At 44.6% G+C, this 24,601-nt stretch overlaps 1 protein-coding gene across 2 annotated transcripts in view; it reads left to right on the forward strand.

Annotated features, from left to right (window-relative positions):
- PTPRE (protein tyrosine phosphatase receptor type E) overlaps nucleotides 1-24,601 on the forward strand; it is a 162,181-nt gene that overhangs the window by 41,047 nt on the left and 96,533 nt on the right. The window contains exon 1 of one of the 2 annotated variants that reach the window (XM_081192913.1): nucleotides 8,892-9,099. The exons of the other annotated variant lie outside the window; for it this stretch is intronic. The gene's annotated coding sequence lies outside the window, so the exon portion shown is untranslated. Of the gene's footprint in view, nucleotides 1-8,891; nucleotides 9,100-24,601 lie in introns of those variants that run through there. 2 annotated transcript variants of the gene reach the window in all.

Genomic DNA, 24,601 nt, shown 5'->3' on the forward strand with positions numbered 1-24,601 from the left:
CACTGGCCTGTTAGCGAGGGATGATGGGAGTTGTAGTCCAAAAAACAGCTGGAGGGCCAAGTTTGGCCATCACTGCTCTAGGAGGCTTAGTTTGGTTATGGCCCCAGTAAGTCATTCCCATATTCTGAAAGATACAAATACAGTGGTACCTTGGCTTATATACGCTTCAGGTTACATACGCTTCAGGTTACAGACTCTGCTAACCCAGAAATATTACCTCGGGTTAAGAACTTTGCTTCAGGATGAGAACAGAAATTGTGCAGCGGCGGCGCAGCAGCAGCAGGAGGCCCCATTAGCTAAAGTGGTGCTTCAGGTTAAGAACAGTTTCAGGTTAAGAACGGACCTCCGGAACAAATTAAGTACTTAACCCGAGGTACCACTGTAGTATAACACAGTGGCTAAAGGGTGATTGAGACAAATCTCTTCACTTGGCTGCTGTCCATTACGACTTGTAAGGTGACTAACAGGAGGTGGAGCCAATGACAGATGGAGCCACTTTGACTAAAGAAGAGGAAGTCATCAGGCAGCAACACTCCATGGACTGGCTCTAAGTTAGAAAGCAGGCAGGCAGGTGGAGCTCTACTTATGTCCATTGCTATGTCCATTGGGCATTCTCTAGTGGTTACTTGAATGTGGGGCTGAAAGGGTGGGGCATTAAGAAGGAGTGCTTTCATATTGCAAGGAATTATGGGAGCTATGGGGCGCATGAGTTAATGAGAAAATTCATTTTAAAATAAATGTATTTCTTAGCATATAATAAAATTGTAAGGACATCATCATGCTGCAGTTCACATAATCATGGGTTGGTGTTTGGAGAGGTGTCAAGGGAGAAGGTTTGGCAGAGGAGTAGGGAGTTTGGCAGGGGGCGGCTAGGTGGAGTTGGCAAGCAATGTGAGCAGCAGCACAACCCCTAGTCTACACATCATGTCAGATAGCCTCATGTAGAGCTCTGCATGCATTTTCACACTCACTTCTTTGTCTAAAGGCTATTTTTCACATTATGTGAAAATGCCAAAGAGAGTTATTTTTCACTCTCTTTTCACCTTACACTTTTCATAAAATTTAACACTTGGAATTATTATGCATGTTTTGAGCCGTGCACCTTTCTCTTGTCTCTTCCATTTGCTTCAGGAACTACTCAGAATTAAGCTTTTCTGTGCTTTGTCTTTCCATACTCATCTAAGTTTGCATCCTAGGGCTTGTGCAAACTGCCAGTTTACGTCAAGTCAGTATTGAACTGGAGTTGATTTAGTTTATCGTTTACCTGCTGTCGCTACTCTGAAAGCATCTCAGTGCTGGTGGCTGTGAGGTAGGTTGCATCTCTTGGAAAAGTGAGCCCCCTCTGTGCAAGTATCTGGGTGTACAACTTGGGCTGCAATCCTATACAGAGTTTCCTGGAGGCTAACCCCATTGAACTCAATGGGGCTTACATTTTTTATTAGACATGAATAAGACTGTGCTATCAGTATTCAGAGAGATTCTCTTTTACTTTTTAAAAAATCTAGCTTTTATACCTTTTTTTTTAAGCTAAGCACGGTTCCCAGTGGTAAGAGGATGGTATCATAGCCTATCTCCCTTGAAACCCATTCTGTGTTTCAATATACTTGTCCATCTATTGTGTCCCTCCTAATTTTGGAAATCCAACAAATATTAAAAATAGGGGTACATGAATATTTGTATAACTCCAATTACAAAAAAGAGAAGGTGTTTCAATGGAAAATTTGGATTATATTGATGCAGGTTTTGATGTGTTTGTGTCCAATATTCACATCTGGATCAAGAAATGAAATCTGGTAGATCATAGCATCAAACTATTTCCTTTATACTGTAGCTGTTGTTGTTTTTTGATCTGCTTTTCATGAAGAACAAAATACATGCTTCTTGGAGCAATAGTATTTCATATAGGCTTTGAAAAATACAGTTGAGTCTCTTTGTTTCATTATTACTTTAGTGGATTTATCCTATTGCCATCCACTATAATTACTGCAAATAACTACTTACAGGTGAAAAGCAGAATAAAGCTGTTGGCATGCCTGCTTTTCTGTTCTGAATTCATTCACAATGTAAGTCAGCTGCAAGTTAGAAATTTTCACACATGGGGGTGGAATTGACCTATCATTTTAATGTCTTGGTTATTCAAAGGAATAAAAGCGAACTGCTATGCTAAATGAGAAAACTGATATATGTTTAGCCCAACCATCAGATGACACAGCAGGAATCAATGAAATTAATGAATTGTTCAAAGAATTTATTAGGAACCTGATGAGAAGAGGGCAGGGGAGAGATTAGCCCCTCAGTTTATGTATGAAAATCACCAGAATTGTGCAGCAGGTGAAACTAACTCTCCAGCATGACAATCCCAAACCTTTTCTCCTTTGTAAGCATTTTTGTGGTATTTCAAGTTTCAGAACAATAGTAAATAAGTCATGTAATTTCACATGCTGATTCAAACTAATATGGACTTTTTTTAAAAAAAAGCCTTTCTTCATACTCTGTAAGTCAAATTGCACAATACTAATAGTTGACCACAGCATTAGACAAGTTTTAAAACCTACTGAAATAAACCATGAAAATTAGGTCAGTTATTAACTAGTTATGATGTCAATTGTGTGATAGCTATTAATATGACTAAAAGTTGAACCAGCATCCATAGGGGAGCCCAGTCAGGACTGGGACTTCAGAGCTGTGACAACTCCTGCCATCCTTTAACTCATTTGCTTACAAAGTAGCATTACTTGTCCTGGCAGAAAAGTATCCATTGGTGAAAATACAGTGGTACCTCGGGTTACATACGCTTCAGGTTACAGGCGCCACTAACCCAGAAATAGTACCTCGGGTTAAGAAATTTGCTTCAGGAGAAGAACAGAAATTGTGCTCCGGAGGCGCGGTGGCAGTGGGAGGCCCCATTAGCTAAAGTTGTGCTTCAGGTTAAGAAAAGTTTCAGGTTAAGAACAGACCTCCAGAATGAATTAAGTACTTAACCCGAGGTACCACTGTAGCAGCCTCCTTCCAGCAACAAATAGCTGGCAGTTGATTTTAATTCTGATTACACATACTCCAGGGCTACTATTTAAAATGTAAAAACTGTAGGGTAACCAGCTTCATATAACCAACATGCTTTCGGCTAGTTAATATATGAAGGGGTTAAAGCAATAGAGTAAGCTGTCCTGCCAGGCTTAATATATATCACTTTCCCTCACCTTGGGAGGAAATGGGCAACCAAACCTTTTGCAGTACTCAGTGTACATGCGAATTTGATGCATGAGGAATCCTGAGCTGATCCCTCTAGCCGCTTTTGTTTCAGACAAGAATGGAGTCTGAAGGTTGTGTTTTTCTATACCAATAGTTGAGGATCTTTTATTGTTTTGTTACCAAGCAACTTTTGGCTGTCTGTGCTGTGCAACTTTTTCAGGCTGCTGTATGGAAAATTACATGAATCTGATATAAGGTGAGTTTAATACAGTGGTACCTCGGGTTAAGAACTTAATTTGTTCTGCAGGTCCATTGTTAACCTGAAACTGTTCTTAACCTGAGGTACCATTTTAGCTAATGGGGCCTCCAGCTGCCGCCGTGCGATTTCTGCTCTCACCCTGAAGCAAAGTTCTTAACCCGAGATACTATTTTTGGGTTAGTGGAGTCTGTAACCTGAAGCATCTGTAACCTGAAGAGTCTGTAACCCGAGGTACCACTGTAGAGCAATTATAACTTACTAAAAACGTTGAATGCAAGTAGATTCCTCCCTGGTTAAAAGACCCATTCAGATGTTCCCACTAAACAATTAAAGTTCAAGTAATGAGGCAGTGCACATGGCGATACTGGGAACAGGGTTTTTATTAGCACCATATTCCAGATAGGGGTGGAGACTGAGATACTGTGGCTTGCCTAAGGCCATCTAGTGACTCCATGGCTAAGGCAAGATTTGAACCACAGAGTTACTGGATTGCAGCTCATAGTCTTAGACAGTGCAGAGAACAAACAAACAGCTTATCTGATAGTAACCAAATATTCTGGAATATTTATTGCAAAGTATAATAGTAAGTACTATAACACTGCTGCATTTCAATGATGCAGTCAAGAATTTCATACATGCATAATAAATACAGCTACTCACAGGATATGTGTGGGTGTTGATATTATACATATGGATAGGAAGGAATACCTTGCATAGATTTTATTGGCACGGCAAAATTTTACTGGCATGGCAACAAATGGTTTATTCAGTTCCTCCCACAACCATCATAATAAAAAGTCATTAAAGCTCCAACCCATATTCTGTCCATGACTCATTGCACATGAAACACTGTTTTCTGAATGTCTTGAAGAATACTGCTGGTGATGAATTGGACACTTTCCAGTTTGTGTCACAGAAAGATGTAGGTCTCGATGTCTGTTGTTGCCAGACATGCTGTCAGGTGTTAACCATAACACACACAGAGGTCCCAAGATTTTCAAGCCTACAGTAGAATTGAGGATTTTGTGGGAGAAGTGTGATAACTCCTTGTTCCTGGTAGTTCTATGTATTGCTGCAAGCTTGCTCAGCTCTAGCATCGGCCCCCACCCTTCACCCCTTTTTTGTTTTTATGCTCCAAATTGTCCATGCACAGACTACATTTCAGGATTTGAATGTGTGTATACAGCAAGTTGTAACCCTGACCATTGTAACTGCACCCCATCAGGTATACGATAAGACACCTGTAGTGGTAATGGCATGCATGAGGTCTTCCTCTGGGGCCCACAAAACCTCTGAACACTCCTACCCTATTGGTCATGATGTGGTAAGGCTGTCTACCTTTTTCTTCCCTGAAAAGTAAATAAAGCCAAAGGAGGAAGTTGGAAGAGTGGTGTACTTTCTCACTTCCTGTTTTAGCTCTATCAGCTGTTAAAGGCTCATATTAATTCTACTACCATAATCCACAGATGCCAACAACAGTAATCCTTGGAAAAGTGAAGTGTGTACACACCAGGATTGCCATATTTCAAGAAGTAAAATATGGACACCCCCCCAATTGTTGATCTGCAGGGGCAGGGCAGTGATCTATTAAGCCAGGGGTTGGCAAAGTTTTATCTGCCTGGGCTGCTCAAGTCCCACAGAAATCTCTCTGTGGGCCGGATTGCGTGCACGATTTCCGGCGTCTGGGCATGCGCAGACACGATTTCTGGCACTGCGGAAGCAAGTCCCCACGCCGCGCCAGTTTAACGCAGCACGTGGGGATTTGCCAAGGGGGCGTCTCAGTTCGGGGGCAGTTTGTGGGCCAGTTAAACTGCCCCCGTGGGCCGCAGGTTGCTGACCCCTGTATTAAGCTCTATTTATGTTCTTACCATATGCATGGAAGGGGGAAGAATCCAGTGTGCTAAATGCATGTGCAAAGTCTTCCTTGAAGAACAGCAGCATCTTTTAAGTCTGAGGTGAATGCAAGGTTCAGCAATGTTATTCAAATGTTATTCAAACCTAAAGGGGACAAGTCTGTGCATAGAAAAGGCTTGATAAATTGATTGCAGGACAGATGGTACTACGCTGGAGGCTGCACAACTGCAGCATGTAGGTTGGAAAATTGCATCTTTAAATGCCCTCTGCTTCTCCACTTCATAAACTTTAAACATGGAGAACCAGCAAAATAGGACTTAGAAACTTCTGCATCAGGGTATATAGCCTGAGGTCACATGAGGCAACCACGTTGCTGAAGCTAAACAAGTCACGGTCTAGTGCAGAGTTTGGATGAGAGGCTGCTTGGGGTGAAAAAAACACAGTACATATATATCTGTGTAAGATAAACGAAATAAAATACAACATTTGGGAACCTGAAAACACTATGGGGAAGGCCACTAACTGATGATATGCTAAGAAAGTACAGGAGATGCTTGGGGCTTTACCTGTGGTCAATTTTAATTACAAATTAGGCCTCAGAAGTAGGATGTAGCAATCATTCAATATCCTATATCCAAATAGGATAGCCGATCAATTGTTCTCAGTACTTCCCTACCTCTTTAGCAATGTTTGAGCAGGAAAAGAATCTACATTTTGCAGAAGCAACCAGATTCCCAGACACCATTTTCTTGGCTGCTATAAATATGATGTTTATTTTTAAACCAGCGGATAATAGCCTGTACATTTAATACACTAATGGATAAAATGTGCTGATTTTTCTTGAACATATTCAGCAGTGTCATTTTAAAATTGCTTAAATAAGAAAAATGCTTTAAATTAAGTAACAATTATTTGCAAATGATTATACCTGTAAGGAATAGGCAGATTCTTGTGTCTAGTCCACAAATGTATGCATTAATTAAAAGCCTTTCCAATACTGTATTCCTTTTACTCACTTGCTGGGGAGTAAATCCTATTGACATCAATGGAACTTGCTTCTGAGTAGACATGTATAGGCTTGCTCTGTTACTGACACACTGTGAATATGGAAGAAAAGTTTTTATTTCTTTTTAATTTGGGTCACAAAGGCAGCTCCTGGTTTCTCAACTATTCCTCTTTGTCCAGTAGTAATTGAAGGGTGGAAGTTTGGTTCATGACATACTGTGGGTTGTATCCAACTAAATTATACCCATTAAAATTAATGAGCCTAAGTTAATCATGTCCATTAATTTCAATGGGTCTACTCTGAGTAGGATTAGCATTGGATACAGCACCAAATGCACTATTTTACTTATACTTCATAGTTCAGATGGAGCTTCCTTTTCCAATATGCCTAAAAAGCACATCCCTTTCCCCCGATATCCTTCACTATGCAAATGCTTCATACATTTAGTAAAGTTCTGCTGAAGTTCAAGGTGGAGATATATGAGGAAGCAGGACTTTGCACAGGATTGCTTTAAACCTTATTTATGGGGTGTACTTCAGGACGAGCCAGATTTGAAAGGGATCATAAATGATTATACAGGATTAAGGCACGGACCTAGAATATATTAAAATAGGCTTCTGAAAGGTTGGCTTATACCAAACACTTTTTAAATGGCTGTCAACACACCCATATGAATGATCCCAAAGGTCTGGTGTATCACGAGCACAGGGTTATTAGCATCCTTAAACAATTTGAAATGGTAATAGTTGATACTGCACTGGCAGGCTTGAGAAGTGGAGGAGTCAATTCATCTGAAAATAAGAGGAATCCTGTTGGATCACGCCAAGGTTCCATCTGGTTCAGCAATCTGTTTCCTCTACTGGCCAACCAGAAGAGTCTGGGAAAGACCACAAGTAGGGCGTCAAGTAACAGTTCTGCCCTATTTCTGTCCTCCAGCATCTAGCATTCAGTGGCGTTTAGCCAGCTGCTAAATTCCATACACCATTTTCACTGGTGAAAGACAGTAGGAACAAGTTGGTAAGGGTGGGGAAACCTTGGGGTGGGTGTGTCAATGTGGTCCTCTAGCCCTCTAGAGTGTGTTCTTGAACTCTGATAATGCTTCCTGCTTGTCTGAATTAGGCATGTGTGTAGAAACTACCAAAGGTCCATATAGTCAAAGCTATGGTTTTCCCAGTAGTGATGTATGGAAGTGAGAGCTGGACCATAAAGAAGGCTGATCACCGAAGAATTGATGCTTTTGAATTATGGTGCTGGAGGAGACTTTTGAGAGTCCCATGGACACAAAAAAGATCAAACCTATTCATTCTGAAGGAAATCAGCTCTGAGTGCTCACTGGAAGGACAGATCGTGAAGCTGACGCTCCAGTACTTTGGCCACCTCATGAGAAGAGAAGACTCCCTGGAAAAGACCCTGATGTTGGGAAAGATGGAGAGCACAAGGAGAAGGGGATGACAGAGGACGAGATGGTTGCACAGTTTTCTTGAAGCTACAAACATGAGCCTGACCAAACTGCGGGAGGCAATGGAAGACAGGAGTGCCTGGCATGCTCTGATCCATGGGGTCACGAAGAGTCGGACACGACTAAACAACAACAACGTAGAAACTAGCCTATTGCGCAAAGGCAATTTTTCATTCATTGATCTACCAACTTTTGCCTCTGGCACAGCCCACTACTGGCATGTGGCCCTTCAAAAGTTGCTTGGAAGGGAATGTGGCTCTTGGGCTGAAAAAGTCCCCCCAGCCCTGGTATAGAGTATGTACAAAACATGGCAAAATATTTGCCCGCAAAATTTATAAGCTTAAACTGTATTACCAGAAGTAGGGCACTTTTGAGCTGTTTACGATCTAGGGAAAGGTTTTCCCTAATGTGGTGACAACTGTACCCTCACATTTTTTGGTTGATCAGCAGAGTGGGAAATTGAGGACCCTCACAGCAGAAATTCCACATCTACACTTGTCACATACTATATATTGGCTCCGTATGAATTCCTGCATGGAGAATTTGGAGCTGTGCAAAGCAAAGCCCAGTGTTACAGGAGATGCAGCAAAACACATAGTTTTAATTGTGGACCTTTGTCCTTAAGCTCCCCATCTTTCTTTACAGTTTCTCTCCCCCCCCCTCCTTAGCTGCTAATTCATGCCCTCCATCTTTAGCATGTGGGTTTGCAGCTACAAGTGCATCACTTCCTGCTTTAAGGTGAGTCACGCACCGCCAATCCCATACCATTCCCAACTTTTTAAAGTGAGGGCATCACACGTGAACTGGAAGGCTGCGTACACCGTACATTGAATGCACATGATATCTCCCCAAGAATCCAGGATCTATCCTGCCCAAACTCTTCTTTCCGCGCCACCAATGAAAGTATAGGGGCTGTGTCCTCTTTTGCGCCTGGTAAACCACTGCAGCCGCCACTACCCCTTGGTTTTTATTCGAGGTGTGTGTTGGGGGGGGGGGAATTCCCGCCTCGTGCCTCCCGCGTGACGAAAAGGCCCGTTTCCCGCTCCCCTCAGTATCTGCAGCTGCAGTTTTCCTTGTCGGGCAGCAGGCGGCTCCCGCGCTCGGCTGGCGCCGCCTCAGATGCGCGCAGAGCGGCTGGCAGGCAGGCAGGCGAGGAGAGGGAGCGCAGGAAATTTCCTGCTTGGCCGACAGCGGGGTCCCTCCAGCCGCGGCAGGGCGAATGCCAGGGCGTCCCCCGCTCGCCTCCGCCTCAGTCCGCCAGCGACGCTGCCAGGAGGGCATGAGGAGCCGGCGCGCCTGCAGGAGCCGAGCTGGCCGAGTCCCCTGGAGGTAAGACAGCAGGGCACGAGGCCAGCGGCCGGCGGAGCTGCCTTGCTGCTGCTGCTGCTGCTCATTCTCCAGGCATGCCAGTCCCGGCGGCGGGTGTGCTTGCGTGCGTCCGTGTGGTTTGCCTCTGAGCCACCGGGGCTTTGCACGCAGCAGGGCAGGCGGGCTGCTTCCTCGGTTCCTCCACGCCCAGTCCCGAGCTGCGCCAGGGCATGGAGCGGGCGGGAAGACGCCTCCTCTCCGCCGCAGAGGGGCACCGGCTGCCCCCAGGCTCTCCTGGGCGACGGAGGAGGAGAAGGAGCCGGCTGTGTCCCCCCCTCTTCCCTGGTTGCGAGGGGGTGTGAGGAGGGGGGGGAGAGAAAAGGAGATGTCTCCTGCCCCACAGTCGCTTTGGCTAGCTGCCGCCGGGGGCGGGAGGGGGTGTCAGAAGCGGAAACGGCATTTCCCTTTGCATGGAGAGCGCCATGGAGGAGGAGGAGGGGAGGGAGCCCCAGCCGCTCTCGCGCAGGTGGCGGAAAAGTCGTCAGCTGGGCTTGGAACGAAACGCAGGAGAGCCGGTTTCGCGGTGGGGGGGGGGAGGCGAAGAGATTCGGCGAATCAGAACACCGAACTCCCCCCCCCCCCCGTGTGGCGGGTGGCCGGGAAGGTGTTTGTTTGCCTGGTGTGCTCACTGCAGCCTCCCTCCAAACGTTAAGAAATGTCTCTAACACGGTCGCACCACATCGCCACACATCCATCGCTGTTCTTGCCTGTCGCCGCCGCTGTGCAAATCTGTGTTAAATATCCTCTTAAAAGCAGCCGTTGGTGCCAAATGTCGCCGGGACATTGAATAGCACCGAGCATTTTATATAACACCTTGGGGAGTAGTTGGGAGAATTTGACGTATGTTTAGTAAAGTCAACTGCACCACAGTCCTGCAAGGTAGACCACTGTTGCTGGTTTGGAATGATGCTGATGTTGAAATGGTGACCGGCCTAAAGCCATTTACAGTACAGCCCATGGCAAGCTATACCTGGATGCATGCACCGCTCTGTTCAGTGGTGTGTGCTTGCTAATAAGTACGTTTGGTATTGCAGCCTTGGTAAGATTTGAATTGGGGGCTTCCTGGCTTAGCCACGGCACTACAGCAGGTTCAAGATGTGGAAAATTTGCAATGGATACCGAGTCTCATGCAATATGTTTTTGTGATTCTGCATAATATGTATGTATACATTGCTTTGCTTTCAGGGCTACAAACCTAACCAGGAAAAGGCAATTTCTCATCTATCCTATCAGATTTTGGTCATGTTGGCATCTGTTGCACTTGGACCACTCGGGGGGAAAACAATCAAAAATAGTAATCAAATATCTGTAGTAAGGCTTTTGGTGCAACCTTTCCAGCAGTTGGATTTTTTAATTGAAACTAATTAACATAGTTATGCATCTTTTCAGTGGCGTAGCGTGGGGGGTGCCAGGGGTGCCGGCCGCACCGGGCGCAACATCTGGGGGGGGGCAAGTCCAGAGGGAAGGGACAAGTTCCTTCCTCTGCCGGGCTCCCCGCCACCACCGCCAGCCTTGCGCCATAGCGCGCGCCCCCCGCCGCCGCTGCGGCTGCGCTCCACTCACTGCTCGCAGGAGCAGCCGCTGCAGCAGTGCCGACGCCGCCACCGACGCCTGGCCGGGCACGGGCAGCCTCCGCACCCCGCCGCCATCCCCTCGGCCCAGCCACAGGCGGCGGCTGCTTCTGCCGACTGGGAGGGAGGAGAGCTCCGAGGGGCCTCGCCGCGCCCTGCGCTCCCCAAAACTCTCCGAGAGGAAGCCGGCGGGCGGGCGAGGGTCTCCCTGCAGAAGGGGGCGCCGCTGGCTCCAGCTCTCAGCGCAAGTCTCAGCCGCGGGGGGGGGGGGGCCCGAGGACGGAGCACGGCTAGAAGCCCCCGGACCCGGCCGGGAGGAGGAGAGGTGCTCGCCAAGCCCGGATCTGGAGCTCCACCTACAGCCCAAGGAGAGGAGGGGCGGGGAGGCGCCCGAGGGGAGGGGGCTTCGGCTGCCTCGGCCTGCGGGGGCTCCGCAAATAATAAATTCCTGCTGAGCCTTTGGGGGGGTCCTTGGCTCCTTGGCTCGCCCCCAGCCCCAGTGGCATAGCGTGGGGGTGCGGGGGGCCGGGCGCAACATCTGGGGGGGCGCGCTCGCACTTGAGTGCTAAAATCCACGGGTTAGGGGGCGCAAATTACTTGCCTTGCCCCGGGTGCTGACAACCCACGCTACGCCACTGCATCTTTTACATAGTAAGAAGCTGTCTTATGCAAATGATGTGGAGCTTAGCTCATGGCAATGATGGAGTCTGCTATGATGAGCACCTTTGTGCTTGATATGCTTTGGTTATATTTCTCCCCCCCCCCCCCGATGGCATTGAGTCAGAAGGTGTTAAAATTGTGTGCAATTTGTTTTCTCGGGCAAGTAACGGTTTGGTTTTTGCCTGAATTTGAGAAACTTGAGGTGTAACCGAGTGCTCGCTGGGACAGAAATTTAGTGCTGCTCATCCTTCCGTCATCCAGAGAGAGAATTATTTAGAATGTTTATAGGTTTGCTTTGTTGCAGTTTTCTAGGAATAACGTCTGTTCTGCCAACCTTTGTAATAAAGAGACAGTCGTGCCTTAGAAGACATTATGGAGGTGTTATTACTTTATTTTTTGTTGTGAAATGTTACTGGGTGGATGGATAAATTGCAGTTCACTGAACTTGCAGTGCATCCACGTTTACTCTGAAACCACTGTGACTTATTAAATGTAAACTTGCTTCCAAATAAGTGTGTTCCTGTTTAACATTCTAGTATACAACACACTTTACGGCAGGAGAAGGAAGACCTTAGGCTTGTAGGAACTAGAACCCCAAGATCCATCAACTAGAACGAGGTGCAAAAGTCATGCAATTCTGAGCCCAGGAATTTCTGACTCCCATCTCTCAAAGTAGACCTTGCTCTACCTTCTGCCAAGTGCTACTAATTCAGTTTGGAGGCAATCCTCTAAGGATTCAATTGTTTATAATTATTTCCATTTTGCAGATGAGGAACTGACTCTCAAAGCAAGTGTTCTAAAGCCTTAGGTTATACGGTGAGCTAGAAGGAGTCTGTGAAACCTATTTCCAGAACCCACATGTCGTTCTCCCTCTATACCATGTAGTAAACTTGCCCTGTGTCCTGACATTACCACCTTGTGGATTTTCCCACCCCTTCTATTGTCAGCTTGTTATGTGGAGCAGGAACAGGAAACACACAATGTGATGATGTCAGGACATCGGGCAAGTTTAGTACATGTCACAGAGTGGGACAACTTAACTAGGGATACTGTTTTCAGAACCATCCATGTGCTTCTCATAATGTTCAGTCCTGCACTGGTGGATTAGTTAGCTCTGACTTCTTCTTTTTGTAAATGACTTCCCAAGTGTTTCTAGGGTCATGACTGTGTGAAGAAAGTAGCATCTGACCAAATCAATCTACTAATATAGCCACAACTTCCCAGTAGTGATCTGTATGATTGCTTTGACGTGCCTGTTAGCCACAGTGCTCTTATGAATTGCTTCTGCAAATCGGTGGCTGTATCAGGTCAGACATTACTCCCCACACCCTGCCTTGTATCCCTAGGGCCACTTAAATATCTCTGTCTACAAACAATCTGAACCACCTCTAGTCTTCAGTAATGTGTGATGGTGGCAGCTGCAGTTGAAGTTAACAAGATTTTCTCCTGATTTATGAGAACTGTGTGTTTGTAATCTCAGCCCAGATAGGATGGTCCAGTCCACAGTAGAACCTTAGTAGCTGGTTTTGATAGACACCTTGTCATGCATAGTATGAATTTCAATTTGAGAGTGGGATAGGTAAAGAATGTGTAATTTTATACCAGCGTATTACCGTTCCATCTCTAAAATGTGGTGCCTAATCAATGAATTGTTTATAGAACTATATTTGTTTTTTAAACTTGAGATATGGAGCAGAGTTAAGATTATTGTGATGGCTACTGAAGACAGAAATGGTGTTTTTTTTAAACATTTCATTATTTTCTGGTGTTTAAATTGCCCTAACTCTGCACTTAATGATTCCCCTCCCTCTCTATTGACACGTAGCGATGTCAACGTGACAAATTAATTTAATTAAGGCTAATGTTACCCTTGCTGAGTAAATCTAGTTCATGTATATTTGTTTTTGTGGACAGTGATATTGTCCAGTTACTTTTTCTCTATGGGTCTGTTGTAGAAGGGCAAAATCGAGTGCACCTGGTAGCATGTTTGCCCAGGATTTTATTTTCACGGGAGCTAATGTGTAGCAGCACAATGGCTCTTCTAACTTAAATAAGAGTTCTAAACTAAAAGGGGAATAGAAATAGCACCGAAGGCCAGAGCTGCAACGTTTACTTCTCTTAGTGCTAGCTAAAGTGCTACTGAAACTGTGTGTGGACCCAGGATCAGGTGTTGAACTCAAGAGTCTATGCCCTAGGTGATTTCAGACCTTTATTTGTGAAACAGGGTCACAGGCATAGACCCTGCACCAAGCCTTAGGTTTAAAGTCCAGTGGTGAGTTTAAAGATGCTCCAGGTGTTTGGCAGAGAGGGGAGAGTAGTGAGGATCTTGTCAGGGGTGCTGAGGGAGGATGGAACAATGGTATAGCCTGGTTTACTCTTGGCAAGTGTGTATAGGAATGGCAACATCAATATTGCTATTTGAAGTCAAGGTATATTGACTTGAATTAAGACCCATCTAAAAAATACTGCAAGTCCAGGTTGCAGATGTGAAATTTGTGTGCTAGTGTTGAAGTCAGGAGAACTAAGCTGCTAGAAATAAGCAGCGATTGTGAAGAAAGTTTTTTGCAGATACAGTAGATACATTCATGGCACATACCCCGCCCCCATAAAGAAGCCTGAGAACTATAGTTTTATATGGGTATTGGGAATTATAGCTCTGTGAGGGGTAAACTACAGATCCCAGGATTCTCTTAAGGTTTAGGAAATGCACTTCGAATGTGCTTTAAAGGTGTGAAATGCACACAACCTATCTTTGGCATCATTATACATCTCAGACTGCAATTAGGTGTATATGGGTTGATCCTTACATCATGCAGGGCTTATTGCAGATAAGAGATCAAAAATCCCCATGTCGTTTTATGTGGCTCTTAGTGATACTGCTATAATGGCTAGGCCCCATTTTCAATTCTCAGGACTTAGAACATCTGTTCATTTTGAATGAATGAAGCACATCAAATGAAAGAGGAAGCTCATGTTGTATTAGGATAAAACTGAATGTTTGCCTTGACCTTTATGTATTCTATACAATGGCTTTTGTTGTTAAAAAATAGTGGGAAGAATTCAACATTATGATGTTTCTGTTTGCCTAATGGAATGATCTTCTGTCTCCTCCCACATGTTGTTCTGGGTCCCTCCCCCAGCCCTCCAGAGTTAATAATTGGGGTATGTGGCAGTGAAGGAGAAGGGAAAGCCCTGTTGCAATAGCAATAGTCCTCGGATGGGGTTCCACGAGTAATGAGACCAGTTAGCTGAATTTGTGCCAGTTGCTTGGATCCTAATAGTCTTCTGCAAAAGGAATGGAATTCATGTTAATAGGCAGGGCTTTCCCTGTTCTGCAGACCCTTCATCCTTTGAAAATCTCTTGGGGGATGGAGGCATAGCTGTCAACTTTTCCCTTTTCTTGCGAGGAATCCTATTCGGAATAAGGGAATTTCCCTTTAAAAAAGGGAAAAGTTGACAGCTATGGCTGGAGGGACTCTTGGAAGTGGTGATGGATATAGTCCAATGGGTTACATGATTATGAGCAGCTATAGTCCTGTCTTCTAAAAATGGATTTATCTTAATTGACTAAAACAGCAGTATTAATTGATTTAATTGATTCATCATTTCTGAAACCTGTTTCTTTTTGGAGCAGGCATTTGAGTATACGTACACATTGATCAAGTGAGGAAGGGCATATTTTTGTTTTGCCAGCAAAGAACCCATACATAGAATCATAGAATTGTAGAGTTGGAAGTGATCCTTAGGACCATCTGGTCCAACCAACCCCCTGCAATGCAAGAATCTCAGCTAAAGCATCCCTGACAGATGGTCATCCATTCTTTGCTTAAAAACCTCCAGGAGAGTCTGCACCTTCCAAGGGAGTCCATTCCACTACCTGTTCAGTTCGTTAAAGCCCTTTACAGGTGTTCAAACTGGGCACAATGGGTATGTGGAGAAAAACATTATAGTGGCAGGGTCTACTCTTGACCAATGTGTGTTTTAAACAAATAACTGAAGGGAGTCTTCATGTGCATACTAGTTAATGTATAGAAATGTCTCCATGTAATTGCTAGCCAATTGGTTAGAATCCTCAGATAGCAGCAGCAGAGGAAAGGATTAATTTTCCTCTACCTATCTTCTGTGATCCAAATGGTATTTGTTCTTTAAATTTGTCTTTGCATTTATGTTTTTAATGTCACATCTACTTTAGTGCAAATAGGTGTTGCTCAAAGGAATAGGCTTGGGGGGGGGGAATTGCTACCCACTGTGCATAATTATTTTATGTAGGTCTCTTCAATTACTTGCCCACACGGGTTACATATTGACATAAGATGGTTTGCTTATTACAGATTATTGTACTGAGTGTAAAATATGGCCTGTGGGGAATATGGCGATTGCATCCGCTTGTTTCTTGTTGTTCTAGCATACAAAGGACCTTTTGAGTAGAAGTTGTAGCTAAATGTGAAAGATTTCATTTTGTGGTGAGTATGGCATTGTTCTTTGGTCACAATTCTGTTATTGATTTTTAAAAATATATTTATTTATTTTGCAGCCTAGGCTGAAGTTGGTTGTCCTTTTAATCTAAAGCCTCAGAAAAGAATATGCTATTCAAAGCACTTCATTTTACATTCCGTTTGCAATAGGAATATTATTGCTAAGCTACTTTTAGTGTGGTAATTGCTGTTTTGTCTGAATAACACGTATTATTTAAACTGATTTTTCTCTGGGTCAGGCTTCATATACTAACTAGACCCTGGAGTGATGAGTTTGATTGCTGCTTATTCACTATGTAAATTATCTGATTTTAAAATAAATATTATTTGCTGTAACATCTTATCACTTTTATAATGTGTTCTGCACAGGAAAGAACATGAAACAAATTTAAATGTTATGGTGATTTTATTCCTAGAATTTAACGTTCTAGGCTGAACATTAAGATAAGATTTTGAATGGTAAGAGCAGCTCAGTAGTAGAGTCAATTACCCAGGGGAGGAAATCAATCTCTTGCTGAAGGTCTTCATGCAGATGTTAGGCAGTCTGATATTGGGATGATTTAGCTCAGGATTTCCTGTGTTTGATTGATCGACAAGTCCCCTTCCAACTCTATTATATGAATGACAGGGTTTGGGGGTCAGAAACCCTACGACATTTGCAGTTTACTGATAAAGTTTGCCAGTAAACAACAGTATCAACAAAACGGTAAACACTGCAAACTTATTCATACTAAAAATAAATAAATAAATCCTGTTAGCATCTACTGCTGTGCTAAATTCCAAATTAAAGGAAGACAAGCAATCAATATTTTTTAATATTTAAAGAGTGTATTTTTAAAAAACCCCACTTCCTTTCCCTGTTGAATCTTTGTGTCTTTCCTTCTTTGACTCAGCAATATTAGGCTGTGTTGTGGTTGCACTAAAGCAGTGTTTCCCAACCCTTTTTGGGCAAAGGCACACTTGTTTGATGAAAAAAATCTCGAGGCACACCACCATTACAGCCCCGTGACGTCAGCGCGCAGCGTCACGCCGGGAGGGACGCACGAAAGTGTAAGTTTCAATTTTTCCCCTCCCCCTTGCTGGGGAACCTCCAAGCTTTGGGGGTGGGGGGGGAGGAGGCAGCAAAGCGAGGCAGGAAGGAGAGCGCGGCTTGGCTGGGTGAGCTTTGGCAGGGGCAGGGAATGAGAGCCGCGAGGCGGGCGCTGCGGATGGAGGCGCTGCCCGCCGAGCTCGCAGGCAGCCAGGCAGGCAGACGGCGAGAGCCCCGCGCTGGGCGGCCTCTCCTCGCCGCCGCCGCCCCGCCTCTCGCCGCCCGACTCGCCCGCCTCCCTCCAGGCAACATCTCGCGGCACACTAGTGTGCCCCGGAACAGTGGTTGAAAAACACTGCACTAAAGGGTTGCTGTCTGTTAAGGCTGTCTGTTAGTACACCTGCCTGCTTCTTGACTCTGAAGATAGACTTTCCTGCAGCTAGTCTTCTTTAAAAAAGCCTTCTTTGTGGTACCACCTCATTTATGGAACCCCCTTCCCTCCAACAGGCCCTGATTATTAGTTACAGTCCTTGTTTTCTGATACTTGTTTGTGGTAAAATATTTCCCCTGTTTTTGCATTTGGGGGATGTGGTAAAACGTTGCTAGTGTGATTTGCTAGCATTGTCACTCTTCAGGTTCAGATAATTCCCCAGTGTCTTATCTAGAAGTTAAAAGATCTAAGGTTGTGGTTGGATGCATGAACATCACAACTGCAATTCTATATATGAACTTACCTGGGAATAAACCCCATCGAACTAAATAACACTTAGTTCTGAATAAACATGCATAAGATTATGCAAAAGGGTAGTTCATAGCCTACCATTTTGCACACTGTAGCAGATATGTTGTTTTGAACTCTTCACAACATATTGTTATGACTATTTTGTTTTTCTACATGTATGTATATGTTTTGGTTCACTTGGAAAATCATTTTATTGGCGTTTGGTGGAGGGCAGGGCTAATGCAATACAGACAGCAGACAAGACCCTGAAATAGTGTGTAATAGTGGAGGAGTTGGGATTCACAGGCATGGCAACCTTCACTATTCTTGGGGCTTCTTTATACTCACTACACTGTTGTCTTTGGTAAGTCAAGATTGGGTGTATTTCTTCTGGACCCAACTGTGCGCAATATTTCTAGGTGGCGATTGTGGCCAGATGAAATTAACATTAAGATTGTATTCATTTAAAAATACCAAATGTCACCACATACTAGTAATTATCAGAATGTTACAAGTTTTCTTTTCACTTCTAAGGAAAACAGAAATTGGGTTATTGCGTCTGATGTTTTATTTAAATCTCTGCGCAGCGTTTCTATGTTCAGCCACCTTAGGAGAAATCCTGATGTGATTGTACCGTCCTCCTCACACTCTGTGATGCCATAAAAATATTCCATTGACCTGACACAGATACTGAACATCTGTACCTCCTACAGAAAGCAGGAAGAGGACAGCATCTCTGAAAAATTAGACCATGTATCCTGAGAATTCAACATCTAGATGAAATACAGTCTTTATTGATTTTCTTAACAAATGATGTTTCTCTTACGTTCCAAGAGAAATGCATTTCAGACTTTAAAGAGAGCGGAAACATTAACTTTCCTTTGTAACTATGAATGGTATTGTTTATTGCATTATAAAAAGCTGTATTCTTACAAAGTTCAGATATGCTGATGTATGGGTTCCTTTTTAAGGAGGTAATTGTTTTAAGTTAGAATTATCTAGGAATTAATCCTGTTTTCTGACATTATTATGCTGCTCAAGTAGATATAGCTCATGTTTTTCAATTTTTCATTTATTGGAAGTTAGCACAGACCAACATAAAATAAATGATTGCTTATATTTTACCTTTACTGTGTAAATGTTAATTATATTATTATGCTCTGATAAAATCAATGATTTAGCACAGGATAGATATAGAATGGTCATTGCAGCAAAAAAAGATCACTGGAGCAAGAATATTGACATATCTCCCAGGACCGGTATGAGGGGCAGACCATGATGGTGGTTTCACTTGGTGGTATATTGCTAGTGAAACCACCACCGCTCAGTGAGGGAGAAACAAGCTGCAGCCGGCCGCTGTAGATAGAGGGGCTCAGAACCATGGCAGTTTCCCCAGATATCACTGGGGAATGTCACAGGGGTCCCTCTGTCTTGGGGAGTGGAGGGCTAGCTCCAGTGGCATAGCGTGGGGGGTGCAGGGGGGGCCGGCCGCACCGGGCGCAACATCTGGGGGTTAGGGGGCGCAAATCCACGGGTTAGGGGGCGCAAATCCATGGGTTAGGGGGCGCAAATTACTTGCCTTGCCCTGGGTGCTGACAACCCACGCTACGCCACTGGCTAGCTCAGCTGGGGGGCATTGAGCAGCGGGCTGGGGCTAGCTGCATTGGCCCTGACCTGCAAGGCGCTGGGATGAAAGCACCTCAGCTCCCCCATGGTGAGAGCTGAAGCAGTTTCACCTGAGGCCTCGCAGGCTGGGGCCAGTGCCTCTCTTTTCAATATCACAGTATATCGCCAAACCCAAAGTTTGGCTGGAGATATACTGCAATGATGAAGACCTAATATTGCCCAGCCCTAAGCAAGAATAGCCATCGATCAAAACTAAAGGGAGGGGAAAAGGAACTCTATTTAAATTTTTAAAATTTTAATATGTATGGATGTTGTCATGCTAAACCTTTTAAGGACTTATAAAGCTCAGTAATTGCAGAACAGATTAATAGGAAATTGAGTGCTTTCATAATGTAAATACAGTGGTACCTCGGGTTAAGAACTTAATTCATTCCGGAGGTCTGTTCTTAACCTGAAACTGTTCTTAACCTGAGACACCACTTTAGCTAATGGGGCCTCCTGCTGCTGCCGTGCCGCCGGAGCACGATTTCTGTTCTTATCCTGAAGCAAAGTTCTTAACCCGGGGTACTATTTCTGGGTTAGCGGAGTCTGTAACCTAAAGTGTCTGTAACCCAAGGTACCACTGTACATGATAAAATACTAAAGCACAGAATCCATTTTTTCACTATAAAATATTATACTGTTTGCTTCATGGCCTTTTGTCTAAGATCAAGTGTAGCATCTGTTCTTATCAGTTAAACAAAAATTATATTGTTTTTGTGCTTGCTGGTTTATTTGCTGATTTTAGACTGATTTAATCTATTATATTATATTATATTATTATTATTATTATTATTATTATTATTATTATTATTATTATTATTATTATAAACATTGCAATACTACTGTATTTCTATAGGCATGTGGGTCCCTCTATGGTGAAGTAACTAGAATGTTGAACTTAGATGTAGTAAACAAGGTTCAGCTCCTGCTCAGCTATGACATTGCTGTCTTTCAGCCTAACTTTCCATTTTTAAGGATTGTCGTAAGGTCACAGTGTTCTTTGGAGAAAGGGTGGGGTAAAAATGAAAATATTCTATTGCTTTTCCATAGCTTCCACACACAAACCAGGAGATTGTCAGAGGTAGGTCGCATGGCAAGTACCGTATTTTTTGCACCATAACACTCACTTTTTTCCTCCTAAAAAGTAAGGGGAAATGTCTGTGCGTGTTATGGAGGGAATGCCTACGGGTGGCATGCCTACGGATTTTCCTCCTCTAAAAACTACGTGCGTGTTAGAATAGAATAGAATAGATATTTATTACGGTCATAGGCCCATACAGATAAAAACAAGACATAAATAACAGCTTGTGCACGTGGGAAAAAACAGCCGCTAAAACATCACTATAACAATAAAATACTGTAAGATGGAATGACATACTGCGCCTTAATTAGCTTGTAGTGCTCCTTGGCAGCGCTTTTGGGTAAGGACAGCGACCAGAAACCTAGCCACTTTCAGGGTCATATGGATATCCTTATCCTGCAGGATTTGGGCAAGGTGGAATTTTGGTGGGGTACCCTCTAGCTTCTGTATGATTGATCCCAACAAATTTGCCCGTGGCACATTGAACAAGGGGCAAGTGAACATAATGTGCTGAAGCGACTCTGGCGTCTCCCTATCACATTCGCACATGGCGGAGGCTTGTCCCTTTGAGAATCTATGTCTCAGGACATTGGAGGGAAAAACGTTAAACCTCGCTTTGGTGAAGGCCAGCCTATGGGCAACAGACGAAAGGGAGGAGAGGTATGATGGAACGCAGTAAGTTAAAGTGATACCAATGTTCTGGGGCGAGCAAACACCTCCCCCCAGCGTATAGTTTCGCTGTAAATCGATGTCGTCCAGTCTTTGGTGGATCAGTCTTTGAGCAGTGATTTGATCTAGATTAAGGGAATCTAAGGGAGAGATTCCGTAACTCAGGAGTTTGGCATGAATTCTACTAGTCCAAAGGCTGGAGAATTCATCTCGCCATAAGCATTGGACAAGGTAATGGTCTGGTAATCTGTGCCACAATGATAACCAATAATTGAAGACTTGCTTCCACAGGCAAGTTTCTACGGACGCGATCTTCAATTCTAATCGCATGGCTGCGTTGCTTACGCACAGGGGGAGCATTAGGAGCCGACGTAGGAATTGGTTTTGCAGAGTCTCAAGAGGAGTAAGATCTGTCATCACGGCCCAGAGCGGGGCAGCATAAGCAAGCACGGGAACCACTTTTGCCTTGAACACCTTTAGGGCCGAGGGAACATGCAAAGCTCCATCCGAAAAGAAAAATCGGAGGAGCGCATATGACAGTGTTTTGGCCTTGTTAAGTAGGTGTTGAATTTGTGCTTTCCACCCCAAATTGTATTGAAAAATAACTCCTAGGTATTGAAATTTTAGGACTTGCTCTATTTTTGCTCCACCAAGCTTCCATTCGTATAATCTCCGACTTCTGGCGAAAATCAGAATCTTAGATTTAGCATGGTTGATGGTTAATTGGTTGCGTTGACAATACGTGGCAAAGATCTTCAGAGCTCTCTTTAGTCCAACACGTGTATAAGATAGAATTACCGCGTCGTCCGCATATAGAAGGAGTGGACAGCGGTAATCCGCTAGTCTAGGCGCGTGTGTACTTGGAGATGAGTTGACTAGGGGTGCTCGCATGTCGCTGATGAATAGGTTGAATAGGCAGGGAGCCAATATACATCCTTGGTGCACTCCCTTGTTTATTGGTATCGAATTTGTGAGGTCGCCCGCAGGAGTAAGTCTCACTCTGGCAAGGGTACCTTCGTGGAGCTGGCTTATAAGCCATAAGAGTCTTCTATCGATGCCCTGTTTCGCAAGTTTCTCCCAAAGAATATTTCTAGGAACGCTGTCAAAGGCTGCCTTTAGATCTAGGAAGGCAGCACAAAGGTAGCCGCGGGGGGACGACGAGTACTTCCGTGCCAGATGGTAAAGGACTATCGCATGATCGGTTGTAGAACGTTTAATTCTGAACCCTGCTTGTTCGTGACCAATCTGGTTAGTCTCGTCTGCCCATCGCAATAGTTTAGTCAGCAAAAAGCTGGCATAAATTTTCCCTATGATCGAAAGGAGGCTGATGTTACGGTAGTTTTCCGGCTCCATTGGAGAACCTTTTTTATGAATTGGTACTATAATGGCCTCCTTCCATATTTTGGGGATGAGACCAGAAGCGTTGATTGCGTCGAAGGTTTTGGCCAAGATGTCAGCCCACCATTTTGGGTGTAGTTTGATTGCTTCAGCAGGGATCAGGTCGGGCCCTGGGGCTTTGCCCGGTTTCAGCTGGGCTATTAGCTTGGCTATTTCGTCCGGATCGGTGGGAGGCCAAATAGGTAGGTGGGAAAACAGATGCATCAGATGGTCGGAGGGAGCATCAGCCTGTGAGAAACATTTCTTCAGGAACAATTCCCATGTCGGTGCTGGGATGACTGCCCTTGGGTATTTCCTCACCCTTCTATTAATCAAAGACCAGAATTCCCTGGATCTATGTGGTTTTGAAGCGGTAATCAAGGCCTGCCAGCGATTGTGTTGCCACTCGCGTTTGGCAGTTTTCTGCGTGCGTTTGTAAGCTTGCTTGGCTTGTGCATAACTAGCTGGCAGAGTAGATGCATCTGAGGTCTTATATGCATTATATATAGCACGAAGGCGCTGTCTTGCTTGTTTGCACTGAGAATTATACCAGGGGGCACCGTAAGTATACTCATTTCGATTTAATATTTTGGGTGGTAACCTAAAGAAGGACAAAAGATCAGTCGTATGATGGTGGAAGCGCTTCAGCACTATGCTATGCTCGTCTGAGGCAGAGCCTATGTTGGAATGGGGCCCGAGGATTTCTTTTTGAAAGAATTCCTGATACTTTTGAGCCTGGGTCTCCGACCATTTGATTCCTCTTACTTGGAGAGACGATTCGTTGGTTACCATCTGGGTCGCATGTCTATGGGCCTCCGACTGCCAGTTCAGGGAAAGCTTGGCTACAAGGGGAAGATGATCACTAGATTGTACATTCTCGATCTTAAAGGTGGAAATACACTTAAGTAGATCACTGGAGACCAACAGGTAATCGAGGACGCTGTTTGATTTAACGCTCAGGTGAGTGAAATCCCCTGGAATATCAGGGAGGCATGTTCCATTTAGGGGGACCAGATTTAAACGGATGGCCATTTGATAGAGGAGTACTCCAGCCTCATTAGCTCGTTGGTCTTAGAAGTTCTCCTCATGATATGTTCCAGCTCATAATTATTAAGGTTTGGGGTAACCCACCATTTGGTTTTGGTCAGCGAGTCCCAATTTGCTGCTGTGCGGGCATTAAAATCGCCACCTATTATGGCCGGGGTGTTAGGAAACTTAACATAGCATGAGAGCAAATGCTCTTCTAGCAAGCCCCATTTAGAGCCCAGTTTGGAGGAAGAACCCCCAGGTGGCAAGTAAACATTTGTAACTAGAAGTGAGATCTTTTCCCCCGCAATCAGTCCGGTGAGGGCGTAAGGAGGCAAGGCCTGTACTAGAGTAAGTTTAGAGCGTAGGTTGAGGGAGATGCCTATTATTAGGCCCCCTTTAGGGCGGCCTCCTTTCAGGGAGGGGCAGGCAGGGAGTTCTAGAAGCTCAAAGCCATTTAGGGCAATTTTCTCTACTTCCCACGATTCTTGGAACAAGATGATATGAAACCGGTTAATATACTCCAGGAATTCTGGGTCAAGTTTTTCCCCCCTCCAGCCCGCAATGTTCCAGCTGAGGACTGATAGGGGGGAGTTCCTGTTGTGACCAATTCGCTGTCATTTCAGGGAGAGATGTGAGTCCTTTGGAGGCAAGGCAGACCCCGCAAAAAAGTCAGTTATTTTACTTTGCATGGCAGGCACCTGCTGAAGGTACCTAGTCTTGAAGTTGGTAGTGAAGAATTCTGACTGGGGCGACAAAACGGGTCTCCCGCTGGGTAACCCAAGGGCGGCCACTTCAGTGGGAAACTCCACTGGATTTGCTGAGACTGCCCCATCGCGAGGTCTAAAGGTCGCCGATGAAACCATTTGGTTTATATGTCCGGCCGGGTCTACGTGCGTGTTATGGTCAGGTGCGTGTTATAGAGCGAAAAATACGGTAAGTGTAGTTGCCTATTGCTATTATCAGCCTTCTGCATATGTCCCTGTGCAGTGGGCAAAATATAAGAAAAGCAGCATAAGAAAAGCTGCTCAGAAAACAATACAAAATGGACATCTGTGGCAGAGATCTGTTCCTCCCACTGGGGAAGCTTACATTTACCAGCTCAGTTGGTAAAGCATGAGACTCTTAATCTCAGCAGGGCCATGGATTCAAGCCTCATGTTGAGCGAAAGATTCCTGCATTGCA

Source organism: Podarcis bocagei (assembly GCF_964188305.1).
Source record: "Podarcis bocagei genome assembly, chromosome: 4".
In the NCBI taxonomy this organism is placed as follows: Eukaryota; Metazoa; Chordata; class Lepidosauria; order Squamata; family Lacertidae; genus Podarcis; species Podarcis bocagei.